Source organism: Camellia sinensis, chromosome 3 (assembly GCF_055761805.1).
Source record: "Camellia sinensis isolate YWXY chromosome 3, ASM5576180v1, whole genome shotgun sequence".
In the NCBI taxonomy this organism is placed as follows: domain Eukaryota; kingdom Viridiplantae; phylum Streptophyta; class Magnoliopsida; order Ericales; family Theaceae; genus Camellia; species Camellia sinensis.
In genome coordinates, this window is record NC_138963.1 from 131,300,470 (window position 1) to 131,314,607 (window position 14,138).

Here is a 14,138-nt window from a genome sequence, read left to right on the forward strand (position 1 = left end):
TTTAAATTGACTAGATTACAATTGTTCTTTTTTTTTCGTTGTGACAAATGCAATAAATTAAATAGGTTATGATTATTAAATCGATATAATTTTTCTGGGTTCACAAAATAAAAAATGAAATGTCCAACATCTTTAATAGCTCGAATTATCAAAACGAGATCTATGACAGACCTTATAAGACTAAATAGCGCCCTTCAATTTAAATTATGGACCGGAGATAATTTCTTCATATAAAATAACTACATTATTGGTTGTGTTTTTTTTTTTTCTCTCTCTCTAATTTAAGAGTGGATCGGAGAGAATTCCCTCATATAAAATAACTACATTAGTGATTCTTTTTTTTGTCTCTCTCTAATTTAAGAGGTTTCATAGGGAGTAGGGAATCGAATTAAGAGAAAGATCCCTTTCATTTCAAAATTTGGATTAGAGAGCATTATTTTGGCCTATGAGGCCTACAACATGCCGCGTTTCGATAATCTGAATCGTTCATTTTATCAAGTACGTATTTCATCTACACAAAAAAATTTAAATCCAAACAAAATACATTTAAATTAAGTGCATCTAAAAAATACATTTTAGTGCATCTGAAATATAAACAAATCATGATCATGAACTAGCAATTCTCTCACCATCGCTTCACATTCTTCATTATTTTTCGTTGCTTCAGACAACTGAACAACAACATCCAAATCATCTGACATGAGCTCCTCAAAAGTGAATTCAACTTCCTCATCATCTCCTTTCCATGAATTGTCTCTCTTACTCTTCATCTCTTCAAGAGACATCAATAAATAGGACTGTTATTTGTCCAAATTACTCGCATATTCTTTCAGATCCGACAAGTTAAACTTCGAAACATCCACAGGATGCCAATTCAATTTGCAAAGCGCCGTCGCCAAATCGGAAAGAGTGCCGACGGGAGAAAAAGCGACGCAGGCGATGTGGAGACGAGTGAGTTCCACAGCTTTCTTAAAAAGGCTTTGACGGCCAGTGACGAAGCCAGAAAATTAAATTAGAGGCACTTATTAATTACAATATCGAAAATTTTTACAAAAATATTTCATGCAAGTTTTTACGATTGATTTCGAGAAACATTAAAAAAATAATGCTATTTATAACAAGTGTATCATGGACAATATAAAAAAATATAGATATAAGTCTTAAAATAAATTATATAATGATAAATTATTTTTTTATACAAAATTTGATTAAAAATTCAATATAATGGTAATACCACGTCATTATTAGTATGTGATATTACCAACAAATAGTAAATAAACACATAGAGAGTGAACCTCACATGTCAAGTGTAACTAACAATCTAATAAATTTCATATCTTTATAGTGAGATTACTTATACTTGCATGTCAATAATACTGAACTCATCGTTACATTCAAAAAATTTCATAAAATTTTCATAGATAATATGATTTATAATAGTCTCTTCATTTTCAATCAAAATAATCATTATTATTTTCATAATTTTTAAAATGTCATTAACATTTTACTCTAATAATATTTTTGTAATTTTTTTTAATTTAAAATATTTTCTTTATATTTGCAACAAAAAAAGAAGAAGAAGAAGAAGAAGAAGAAGAAGAAGCCCAATATCTAGGGAGGGCACGTGACCCCCCTAGTCCTCACTTCCCTCCGCCACTGTTGGCAGCACTTTGTGAAGCAAATGTTGCAAGATTTTGGACAATCAATTCTCGCAATTCGTCTTTGTTTCTTCTCCATCATTGTCATTGTTAGGGTTTTAGGATTAGATCGATATAATCTAAAATATGTAGATTGAGAGGCACGAAGAGCTCACAACAACGGTGGGAAAAAGAAAGTAGTGTTTTAGGGTTAGATTGATATAAGCTTAAAGAAATTTCCTATAAATCAAGCTAAAATAGCGTGGCCCCACCATTTTACACTAGAAAACTAAAGAGTAATAATAAACAACTTAAATACTTGGCCGCAAACTTGTGGTGATGGATTTAAGTAGGTAAATCATAAAAGCATACGTACCCTAGAAACTTGTAAGCAATTCCTTGCAATTCTGTTGAGTTCAAACTTCAGTAATTGAATACTTACACATACATACAGTACGCACAAAGCAATTATACATACATACTTGTACATTTAGTTTTTCAAAGAATTTCCAAAACATGTCCAACCTTGGTTGTTGTTCCAATAAAGAACAATAAGAGCTGCAATAGATCCATCGTTTAGTTTGAAGGTCAACCAAAAAAGATAATATGGCAATCATCTGCCTGATTTTCAATTATTAACAGGAAAGAAAAAATAAAATGCATCTTGTGTCTCATACAAGCTATGGAAAGCAATGTGCTTCTTAAGCAAACCAAGTACAAAAGCAAAAAGAAAGAAATTCAACATAAAGAAACAATACAGAATGTAAACTAATGCTATTGAATATTCAAACATTCAACCAAAAAGGGAGAGCAAGATAAAAGGACGAAGCAAGGCCTTTTGGGTTCACTTGAAAGGCCACCTTACCAAAAAAACAAAAACAAATAAACATATATAAGCTTTGCTCCATTAACATCAGGTGAACAACAATACCCATACAAAATAAACCAATCTTTACTAGAAAGTATAAATTTTTCAAGGGAATCAAACAGATCCATAGTAAAATAAAAATAAAATAAAATAACAATGAATAATCGAGCTCAGCGGAACAAGCATGGTCAATGTCCAATGATTGATTATGTTGTTAACGCCCTAAAAACCAATTATGCTTTGGAATGTGAGAAAATTGAAGGAGTGGTATAGATTGTCAGTTTCCATTTTATACAATTCTTCCAACAATGTTAACTTCAATGATTCTTCTTAAAGTTTAAATCTTGGATTCACATGCTAGGCTGCAAAAGCAGAAGAAAAAAAAAATTTGTTGTTATTGACCCATAAAAGGGTTTGAAAATTTTCAAAATTAATCCTAACAATTGCAGAAATTATTACAGATATTTGACGAAAGTGATGAACTGAGCAAACTCATTATTAGCCAATCCAGTTCTTAAAAGAAGGTGGTTTGGAACGATTTCACTAAGTCAGCCCAACAGGGATAACACCTAATTCTACACTATAGACCCTTCTACACAGACAAATATCTCAAACATACATAGGCACATTCATAAGAATTATAATTATTAGTAGTTGATATAACCAGAGGATTGCTTATTAACTAACTCTGTGAACACAATAAAACCAAATAATTAAAAAGCAATTATTCAGGGAACAACAACAACAAGAAAATGAAAGAGAGAGAGAGAGAGAGAGTGCATCACAAGCTCTGAAAGCGATATGTTGATTCTACTTGAAGAATAAAATCTTAGAGAAGCCTATAACTAAGGTTGTTTGTTCCTTCTCTCAAACAAGGAGAGAGGGAGAGAGGTTTAGGGGATTCATAAAGAAAGGACAGGGAGAAGGTTAAAAATCTAAAGTGACCATGAATTGGTGGTCTACTGCTGCAATTGGAAGACTATGTTAATCAAGCAAACCACAGACCATAAAAGCTTGTTAATATAAAAAAATAAAATAAAATCATGATTGGCCTCCAAGTTTACATTTAATTATAGACCATAGTAGTTAATTAAGTTCAAACCATGGCCAAGTCAACACAAAACAATTTATCAAACTAAAATTCATGCCTATATATACACATGCATAACACATCTCCAATTACCATCTCTGTCAACTTGACAGCCTTTCTTTTATGGTCATGTTTGAATTTGGGTTGTGACAATTGCTTTCTTTTAATGATTTTTTTTATTAAAAAAAAATGGATTCTATCAAACTAAAAAACTCTAAAAACTAAAAGCATAAAATCAGTAACGATTCTACCAAAATGATTGGAATTGAGGGCTTTAAATTGAGAACAAAAGCATAAATCCAGAAAGGATTCACAGGTCTTCCAAAAAACTATAAGTAGAAGTACTCACCCATAATACCAATAGAGAAAGTAAAAAAAAAGTCTTTTGGTTGATCAACCTTAAATATATCATCCTCCAAATGCATAGACCAATTTGATAGCATTTTGCTAATAAACAAAGTAAAAGAAAATCTAAATGCAAAGTATAACAAGAAAATTTTAAACGATAACCTTTTTGGCATCAGGATCTAGAACCTCCTTTGGGATATCATCATAACCCTGTGAAAACAAGAAAATGTTACAGTCCAACTGCAAAACCAATATTCTAAGTAGTCAAATGAATTCAGGAAAAAACAAAGATGGTTTGGTAATGCAATATTCATTACCTCTAGCTTCTCATCCCAATCTTTTGGCTATCACCAATAAACAGTGGAGTCATTAAAAAAAACACTAAATATATCATCCTCTAATTGCATAGACCAGTTTTATGTTAGAATAAAATCTTTGTGATTGTGTTAGAATAATATCTTTGTGATTGTGATTCTACTTAGCTGTCATTAGTTATAGTTTCCTTTTGAAACCTTTTTCATCAAAGGCACCTCCTTCCTATCAAGCCGTTAATCTCTGCCCATGTCTTCCTCTATTTGAAACGAAGTATCACCCTGAAACTCATCATTAGCAACCATTTCCAAAGGCTTCACCAGCAAAGACAACTCTCGCCCCTCATACCCAGCTCCCTCTATCGATATTATCGGCCCAAGACGAATTTCTCCACTTTCTCCTGCCGAAACACCTCCTCCTCCGCCTCTTGTTGAAACACCTCAACCCCTTGTCGAAACTCAGCACCCTCCAAACGATCATGATCACATACACCATCGTCATCCAATCCTTGGTTAGCCACATTGACCACTGAATCGACAAGGTCTGCCTTCTTCGATGAGAATGGCCCATCAAATTGATCGGCCCTAAACTCAACTGGATTGACGACCTGATTGCCCATATGTCCACCTGTCTCGATGACCCGACCCACCAAACTTGAGTCCAAGCCTTGGCGTAAAGAGTAAAAGATATATGACACTGGTGGGTTTGACCTAGTCTGCTTTCTTAGGCCTTGAGGCATCGAGCCCACATTTCGCATAGCCATTTCAGCTTCATTTACTTGGCCTAAACCACTTCTATTTGGCACAAGACCCAAAGAAAAGTCTTTGAGCCTATTAATAGCAGGCCCAAAAACCTTATTAACCCTCACCCTTTGTTTACCCAAATGCAATCTCCTCTGCTCAAAAACTTTTGGTTTCCATACTTGAGGAGGCCCATGTGAAATCATGCCTGAAATCACGTTAAGCATATATCACTGAAGACCATTCTCACCCCACGATGCTTGCCTACCTCGGACAACCTCCATTCTTCCACCACCGAGCCTTCTTCTGACCAAACAGGTAAGGTATACCTCCATCGGCCCCAACGAACACTGATTCCCATTGGAATACCAGCTGCAGAAGCACAGACTCTAATTCGAACACACCCTATAGAGGATTACAACCCCTCACACACAACACTGCTGGCAATCACCAATCCAACAACAATGGTCGGCCTTCAACCACCCAACGACTAGTTAAAATCCTTGCAGCATCATCTCTAGTCAGAAAGGCGAAAAGCACAAATTGACCACCACTCGCCACCACCTGCACCCCTCTTGGGAACTTCCACAATCAATTTGCCCACTTCGACATTCGTAACACCTCCATTCTTTTTTCCCCATCCAGCCCACTAGTCCCACAAAGAACGAGTCCAAAAACGAAACCTAGGTTGCCTCAGACCCCTCCTGAACCTTCACATCACAACCACCAGCCCCATGAATCACCATAGCCCCTCCAATTGGCCATGCTCTCCTTTTGCTCTTACGAACTCCACCCCCTCGCTTTACCCATCCATTCCCAATAGCAAATCTTTCCAACAACAAAGCCCCCTTCCCATCTATCCCCAAAAGAAGATTGTGGGAAGAAAATCTGATTTCGGTGATCATCTATCTGCACCACCATCTATATCACAACCCTATCCTCCTCCAACTAAAGCCAAACAATCACACTCCGCCGCCCACCCAAGAAACGTCCAACGGCGATAGCCCTCTTAGAAGCCTTGCGTAACTGGCCCACCACCCATTTTATCTCTCCACCAAACAACTCAATTGCCCTACAAATCCCTTGGCCACACTCAACAATGTCAGCCCTACGTTAGCCAATCGCATCTGTTGTCCCTTAATTGAATTCAAAAAAATGATCGCCAAGGAAAATCAGTCTCCGACCAAGCCCATCCAACTCCGTTCTATATCATTTTAGAAGGGCTCTGTATTCATCGCACCCTACTAGACTGTATCGTCGATTTATATTTGACATAGCTGGATCTAGATCTAGGGTTCTTATTCTATTAGGAATGGGGATGGTAGTTGGTAATATTGTTAGATTGCATGTTTGAATAGATTATAGCTTTCTATTATATTATTGAAAATAACATGTTATTCCTACATACAATGGAATGAATCACTTAATAATATTGTTGGTACTATTGTTTGATCTGTCCGAGTTGACATCCTCCTAATGCTTACCTACAAAATCCTTACCGACAATGTGGACAACCAAACTAGTAGTTTGTACTCTGATAGGGGCCTTTTTCCACCAAAGAAAATCTAGGACCCTGAGCCAACAAGATAATTTCTTATTCTGCCTAGATACTAATTAGGTCTTCAATGTTTTTTAATTTATTTTATTAATGACTCTACTATATGTTGATGACAGCCAAAAGATTTGGATGAGAAGCTAGAGGTAATGAATATTGCATTACCAAACCATCCTTGTTTTTTCCTGAATTAATTTGACTACTTAGAATATTGGTTTTGCAATTGGACTGAACATTTTCTTGTTTTCACAGGGTTATGATGATATCCCAAAGGAGGTTCTAGATCTTGATGCCAAAAAGGTTATCATTTGAAACTTTCTTATTATACTTTGCATTCAGATTTTCTTATCCTCTGTTTATTAGCAAAATGCTAGGAGAAATCGAACTTAGGGAATGATGAGACCATCACTCTCTTATATATTAATAATAATAATATGAAACGTACAATAAAAGCCTCAAGGCACAACTAATGACAACTAAGTAGAATCACAATCACAAAGATATTATTCTAACACTCCTCCTTAAGCTGGTGCAAAGAAATATCTCTCATGCCTAACTTGCTAATAATATCATGGAACGGTTTACTTGCAACTCCCTTAGTGAGAATATTTGTCAATTGTTCTCCAGACTTCGCAAAAGGAGTACATAAGTGCCACTAGTGAGTTTCTCCTTGATGAAATGACGATCCACAAAAGTTCATACACACGTTGTGCCATGGCTCTAAACTCCACTTCTGAATTAGATCTAGCTACCACATTCTGTTTTTACTTCTCCAAGTAACCAAATTTCCCCTAACAAAGGTACAATACCCCTATGTAGACCTTCTATCAGTTACCTATCCTACCCAATCAGCATCTTTATAAGCTTCTATACTAAGATAATCATGTTTGGAGAAATAGAGGCCCATTCCAGGCGAAGAGTTTAAGTATCTAAGAATTCGCATAACTGCAGCCAGGTGTGCCTCATGAGGAGCATGTATGAACTGATTGACCACACTAACCGCAATAGCAATGTCTAGACGTGAATGTGATAGGTAAATGAGCTTATCCACTAGTCTCTGATAGCTCCCCCTGTCAACAGGAACTCCTCCACTATCATCACTAAGTTTTCGGTTTGGCTCTAGCAATGTGTCACAAGCTTGACTATTTAGCATCTCGATTTCTTCTAACAGATCAAGCACATATTTCCTTTGACAAATAAAGATTCCATCCTTGGACTGGGCAACCTCAATACCATATGAAATACTTCAAGTTCCCCAAGTTTTTTTATTTCAAACTCGCTTGCCAAATATTCCTTTAAACGAGGAATTTCTTTAACATCATCTCTTGTAAGTACTATGTTATCCATATATATAATGAGAGATGTAGTCTTAGCATGTAAAGAATGTTTAACAAACAAAGTATGATCAGCTTGACTTTGTTTGAATTCATATCTAAGCATTGCCTGAGTAAGGCACTATTTGGCATAAACTAAATAAGTGCACTTATTTGGATAACATCACCTCTCTACTTTTCTGCACATCTTTTCGTAAGAAATCAAAAAGTATACTTATTTAGATAATCCCAAACAATTCCTAAATCTCTCAAACCAAGCCCTTGGGAACTGTTTGAGATCATATAATGATTTTCTAAGCCTACACACCTTACCTTTTGTTTTAAGATATTCAAAGTTAGGAGGAATGTCCATATAAGAAAGTGTAAGAAAGTGTTGAATTCATCTAGATTACCATGTAAGTGTTCTTCACATCAAATTGGTGAATTAGCCTGTCCAGATTAGCTTCTAGAGAGAGGAGTACCCTGACTGATTTATCTTAGCAACTGGTGCAAATGTCTCTTGATAGTTTACTCCATAAGTTTGAGTAAAGCTCTTTGCCATAAGCCGAACCTAGTAGCGCTCAATCAAACCATCTGTCTTGTGCTTCACAGTATACACCCACTTGTGTTTCACATTTCGTTTGCCCTTAGGTAACTCTGTCAATTCCCAAGTGCCATTCTTATAAAGTGTTTTCGTCTCTTCAATCATAGCACGTTTCTACTCAATGGTGGCAAAAGCATCCTGAGGGAGACAAATTAGAATAGAATAAGATTCCGGTGGTAATAAGAATATCAAGATCTATGTATTCGAGGTTATCAGAGTTACCTGGACTCTCATTAGTTGAAGGAGAGGGCAGTGGAAGATTAGGAGAAGTGGTCTCCTGGATTCCAGTAACCTTCTATCTTTTTCTGTCCCTAACATAAATTTGTCCTTGCTCCTTGAGTGTATCAACTTCTATATTCCTAATAGCTAGTTCACATTGTGGTTTACATGATATATCCTCAACAACTAGTAATGGTTTAGAAACAGGTACTATGCCAGGAATATCTTCACACCAAGGCTCCCCCTGAAAGAATAACTGGGAAATTGGAGAGGACAAGAAGTAGGACTGGGACTCAAAAAATGTGACATCCATAGACACAAACCACTTACGTGAAGGAGAATAATAACACTAATACCCCCTTTTGAGTTGGTGAGTACACAAGAAAGACACATTTAAGAGAACGAGGATCCAGTTTACCACGAGCAGGGGAATGATTATGAACAAAGCAGACACACCCAAAAACTTTAAGGCGAATAGAGTGCGAATTTTTACAACAATCCCAAATTAAGTGCAAATCATCTGATGAAAGGTTTGAAACAAGGAAAAAAAACTCAATCTTTTCTTTTAGTAAATACACCCAAGTAGTGCGAGAAAAATCATCAATGAAGGTGACAAACCATCTGTAGCCTTTTCATGAAACAACACGAGAAGGACCGAAACATCAGAATGAATCAATGAAAAAGGAACGAAACTTTTGTTAATACTTGGAGCAAAAGAAGCTCGGTGTTGTTTGCCAAGTTGACACGACTCAATTAAAAGAATGAAACAAATGCTTAAGTAATAAAAAAAATGGATGTCCCAGACGCCAGTGCCAAAGCCAAATGATGTCCTTGGTAGTTGGAGACTGGATGGTATGATGAGCCATGTGATCTGCTTGATCCAAGATGTAGAGACTATATTCTCTACTCTACCACTGCCAGTCGTCCTCCTCGTGATAAGGTCCTGAAAAAGACAATGATCAGGATAAAAGGTTACAGTACAATTCAAATCCTGAGAAAGACGACTCAATGGTAGAAGATTAACTGAGAAACTGGAAACATATAAAACTGATGACAAAGATAAAGAAGATGTGGCATAAATTAGACCTTTCTCAGAAACAGAAGAAATGGTACCATCAGCAATCCTAACCTTATCCTGACCTGAAGAGGGCTTATATTTTGAGAAAAGATTAAAAGATCTGGTCATATGATCCGAGGCACCAGAATCAATAATCTAAGGCAAAGTTCTATGAGATAGGAAAGCATTTGTAGAAGATGTTAAGTTACCTGAATAGGTAAACAAAAAAGAAGATGCACCAGTAAGAGTTGTGGAAGGCCGACGGTCTAGCAAGTAACGTAGAGCATCCTCAAACTCAGAAGAAGACCCGGAGCAGAGTTATATGTATCAACTGCACTAGCATGATGGGCACGTGGATTAGACCCAAGTCCTCTAGATTGACCAAATCGACCCCCTCGACTACCAGAGCGGTCACCATGACAGTAGTCACAGAACAAAGTAAAGTTTTTGGCAATCGTAAAGTTTATTCGATCGAAATCAGATACCGGTCAATAAGAACTTTTAGAAAGTTGTTGCAGAGACCTAGGTGCTATGAAGTATTGACACTTCAAAATAAGTTTTGCAATCATGTCAGATACGAACACAATTGTCGTCAATTTTGTTGGTAAAAAAGCAATAAATTAAATAAGTTATAGTTATCAAATGGACTTAATTTTTTGTGTAGATGAAATACACAACGTGCTAGATAAAATGAACGATTCAGATCATCGAAATGGGGCATGTGGTAGGCCTCATGGGCCAAAACAATGCTCTCTTTATATTGCATTTCTTTCTTTTTGCTTTTGTACTTGGTTTGCTTAAGAAGCACATTGCATCTCATAGCTTGTATGAGACACAAGATGCATTTTGTTTTTCCTTTTTTGTTAATAATTGAAAATCAGGCAGATGACTACTATATTATCTTTTTTGGTTGACCTACAAACTAAATGATGGATCTGTTGTAGCTCTTATTGTCTACATTTCTCTATTGGAACAGCAACCAAGGTTGGACATGTTTTGGAAATTCTTTGTAAAACTAGATGTACAAGTATGTATGTATAATTGTTGTGTGCATACTGTATGTATGTATAAGTATTCAATTACTGAAGCTTGAACTCAACAGAATTGCAAGGAATTGCTTACAAGTTTCTGGGATAGGTATGCTTTTAAGATTTACCTACTTAAATCCATCGCCACAAGTTTGCAGCAAAGTATTTAAGTTGTTTATTATTACTTTTTAGTTTTCGAGTGTAAAATGGTGGGCCATGCTATTTTAGCTTTATTTATAGGAAATTTCTTTAAGCTTATATCAATCTAACCCTAAAATACTACCTTCTTTTTTCCATTGTTGTTGTGAGCTCTGCGTGCCTCTCAATCTCTATATTTTAGATTATATCGATCTAACCCTAAAACCCTAACAATGACAATGACGGAGAAGAAACAAAGACGAATTGCGAGGATTGATTGTCCAAAATCTCGCAACATTTGCTTCACAAAGTGCTGTCAAAGCCTCTTCAAGAAAGCTGTGGAACTCTTTTGCCTCCACATTGCCGATGTCACTTTTTTTCCCGTCGGTACTCTTTTCGATTTGGCGGCGGCGCTCAGCAAATTGAATTGGCATCCTGTGAATGTTTCGAAGATTAACTTGTCGGATCTGAAAAAGTATGCGACTATTTGGAGAAATTAAAGTCCTATTTATTGATGTCTCTTAAAGAGATGAAAAGTAAGAGAGACAATTCATGGAGAGGAGATGATGAGGAAGTTGAATTCACTTTTGAGGAGCTCGTGTCAAATGATTTGGATGTAGTTGTTCAGTCGTCTGAAGCAACGAAAAATAATGAAGAATATGAAACGATGGTGAGAGAATTGCTAGTTCATGATCATGATTTGATTACATTTCAGATGCACTTAAATGTATTTTTTAGATGCACTTAATTTAAATGTATTTTGTTTGTAATGAACATTTAAAATATTTTAATCAATATTTTTCATTTTTTAGATGAAAAATGTTTGGTAGCTAGAATTGAGCTACCCCGAATGGTTCGAATCACTATTCACCGATCGACCGGTCGGACGATCGGCTGAATGACCACCCAGACGACCAGGTGAAACACTTGTCTACCGGGGTATCAGCCTTTTCACCGAACGACCGGCCGATTGGCCGGGTGGACTGTAACGACCCTGCCATGTATAATATTTGTCATTTAATTAATTAAGGGGATTCAGATTTTAATTAGTCATTATTTTGATTAATTTGAGAGTTATGAGAATTATTCAGTCTGATTCGTGTATGATTTGATTGAGGATTTATTTTGGAATTAGAAATTGAAAGCTTAAATGGCTTAATGATGAGTTGAATCGATTCAATTTTGAGTATTTGACAATATAAGAGTTTAATTAAATATTTGATTCAGTTTGGTAAAATTAAAATTTGATCAATTGGGTCCAAATTGAAGTTAATTTAAGTTATGAGGATTGGGAATTAAGATTATTATGAATTAAATTTATTTGCGAGATGTTCAATTTGAATATATAAGTTATTGACGGAGATTTTGAGTTTGATTTGAAATTAAGGGCCTTAAAGATTTGGGAAACCATAATTGATGATAGTAATAAGTTTCATTTGCGATTTGGAGCCTTTTTGGCAGTTCGATTAAAAATCTGATTCAGATTGATAAATGTAAATATAATTAATTGGGTTTTAATGGAAGTCAATTCGACTAATTAAATTATGTGTGATTTGTGATTAATTATGATTAATTTAATTATGTGTTAATCAAAATTTATTAAGACAAGTGTTGCTTAATTAAATTAATCCAAAACATAAATTGAATTATGGAAGAATCTAGAATTGAATGTATGTGGTTGTGGTTGTGGGTGTGGGTGTGGGTGTATTGAGTAATTTTGTGGGTGTGCTGAGAATTATATGTGTGTGTGTATATGTTAAGAGTTAAAGAGTTGAAGTCTTTGTTGCTTTGAGAAACAACAAAGAGAAAGAGAGAGAGAGAGAGAGAGAGAGAGTGAGAGTTACTGGGACAAAAAGAGAAGAAGAGAATTGAGCTCAAAGAAGAATCAAAGAAGGAAAGTGTAGAAAGGAAGGAAAATTGAGGAAATCATCAAGGAACTCATCAATTGCTAGAACAAAAACAGAAGAAGAGAATTGAGCTCAGGGAAGAATCAAAGAAGGAAAGTGTAGAAAGGAAGGGAAAATTGAAGAAATCATCAAGGAACTCATCAATTGAATAACTTTAGGTAAGATTTCTCCATCTTTTTCATGTCTTGACCTTGTTTTGCATGGATTCACATACTAGAGCTTGTGTTTTGGTTTTCTAGAGAAGTTCATGAAACTTTGCAATCTGAGGTTTGAGATTGATGAGTTCATGCATCTATCTTGTGTTTCATCCTTGTATTCATGCATTTTTCATGATTTCATGAGAGAAATCATGTATCAATCTTGTTTGTAAGATCAATTGCATGTGTATTTGAAGATTCAAGAAAGTTTCATCATATTTAAAATAGCGAATGAAAAAATTTGAAAATTTGTTTTTGTTTTTAATCTTGAATAAATCTTTCAATTGATGTTATCTAACATATTTTTAGAACCTTATGACTCATTTTATGAAAGGAATTTGAAGTTTGTTGATGATTTTTAGAGATGAGTTTTCATGTTAAATTTACGAATCATAAAACTTAGAGGTTGTTTTCAATCTTGAATTATTCTCTCAATTGAAGTTATTGAGGTTGGTTAATTTGAGTTTGAGAAGGTTATTTTGAAAATGAGTTTTATATTTAAATTTACGAAACAGAAATCATTAAATTAGGCTTTGATTCATGGATTAAGTTTTCAATTGACCATGTTTTTCATGTTTTCTTGCATATGGTCCCTTCGGGACATCTAGAACTTGCATTTTAGCACTCTAAGAACATGTTAGCAATGTTTTTGTTGGAAATGGTTATAAAATTCTGGGTAAAACCAGAATTTTTTCCTAAGTTTGGTCTATTTTTTAGGTGGGCCCCGTGCGTCGTTTTACACGGGTCAAAGTGGTAACGCGTTCTATGCCACGTTGTGATTCACGTGGTATATTTGGTTGCTCAAAACCATTATCGAGTGAATGGGAAATTGAAGCCAAAGTGTGCTCCATGGAAATGGAGTTTTGGGGGAAATTCCTTAAGGTTGTAAAATGGCTTGTCCTACATTGATTTGGTGGGAGGTTTTGAATGGGTTTATAAGGCTTGGGTTTGGTACTTGGGGTGTACCCCAAGGGGTACCCAAGTGTTTTAGAGGGAGAGGTTATGGGCAAAATGGGCTAGACCCATTGGACCCAAAAATCACCACACGCGCGCGCGCCGGCGGCCGTCCGGGCTGGGCTTGGGTGCGTGGTGTGAGGTTGGGTTGGGCTTGTTCAGCCCAATACT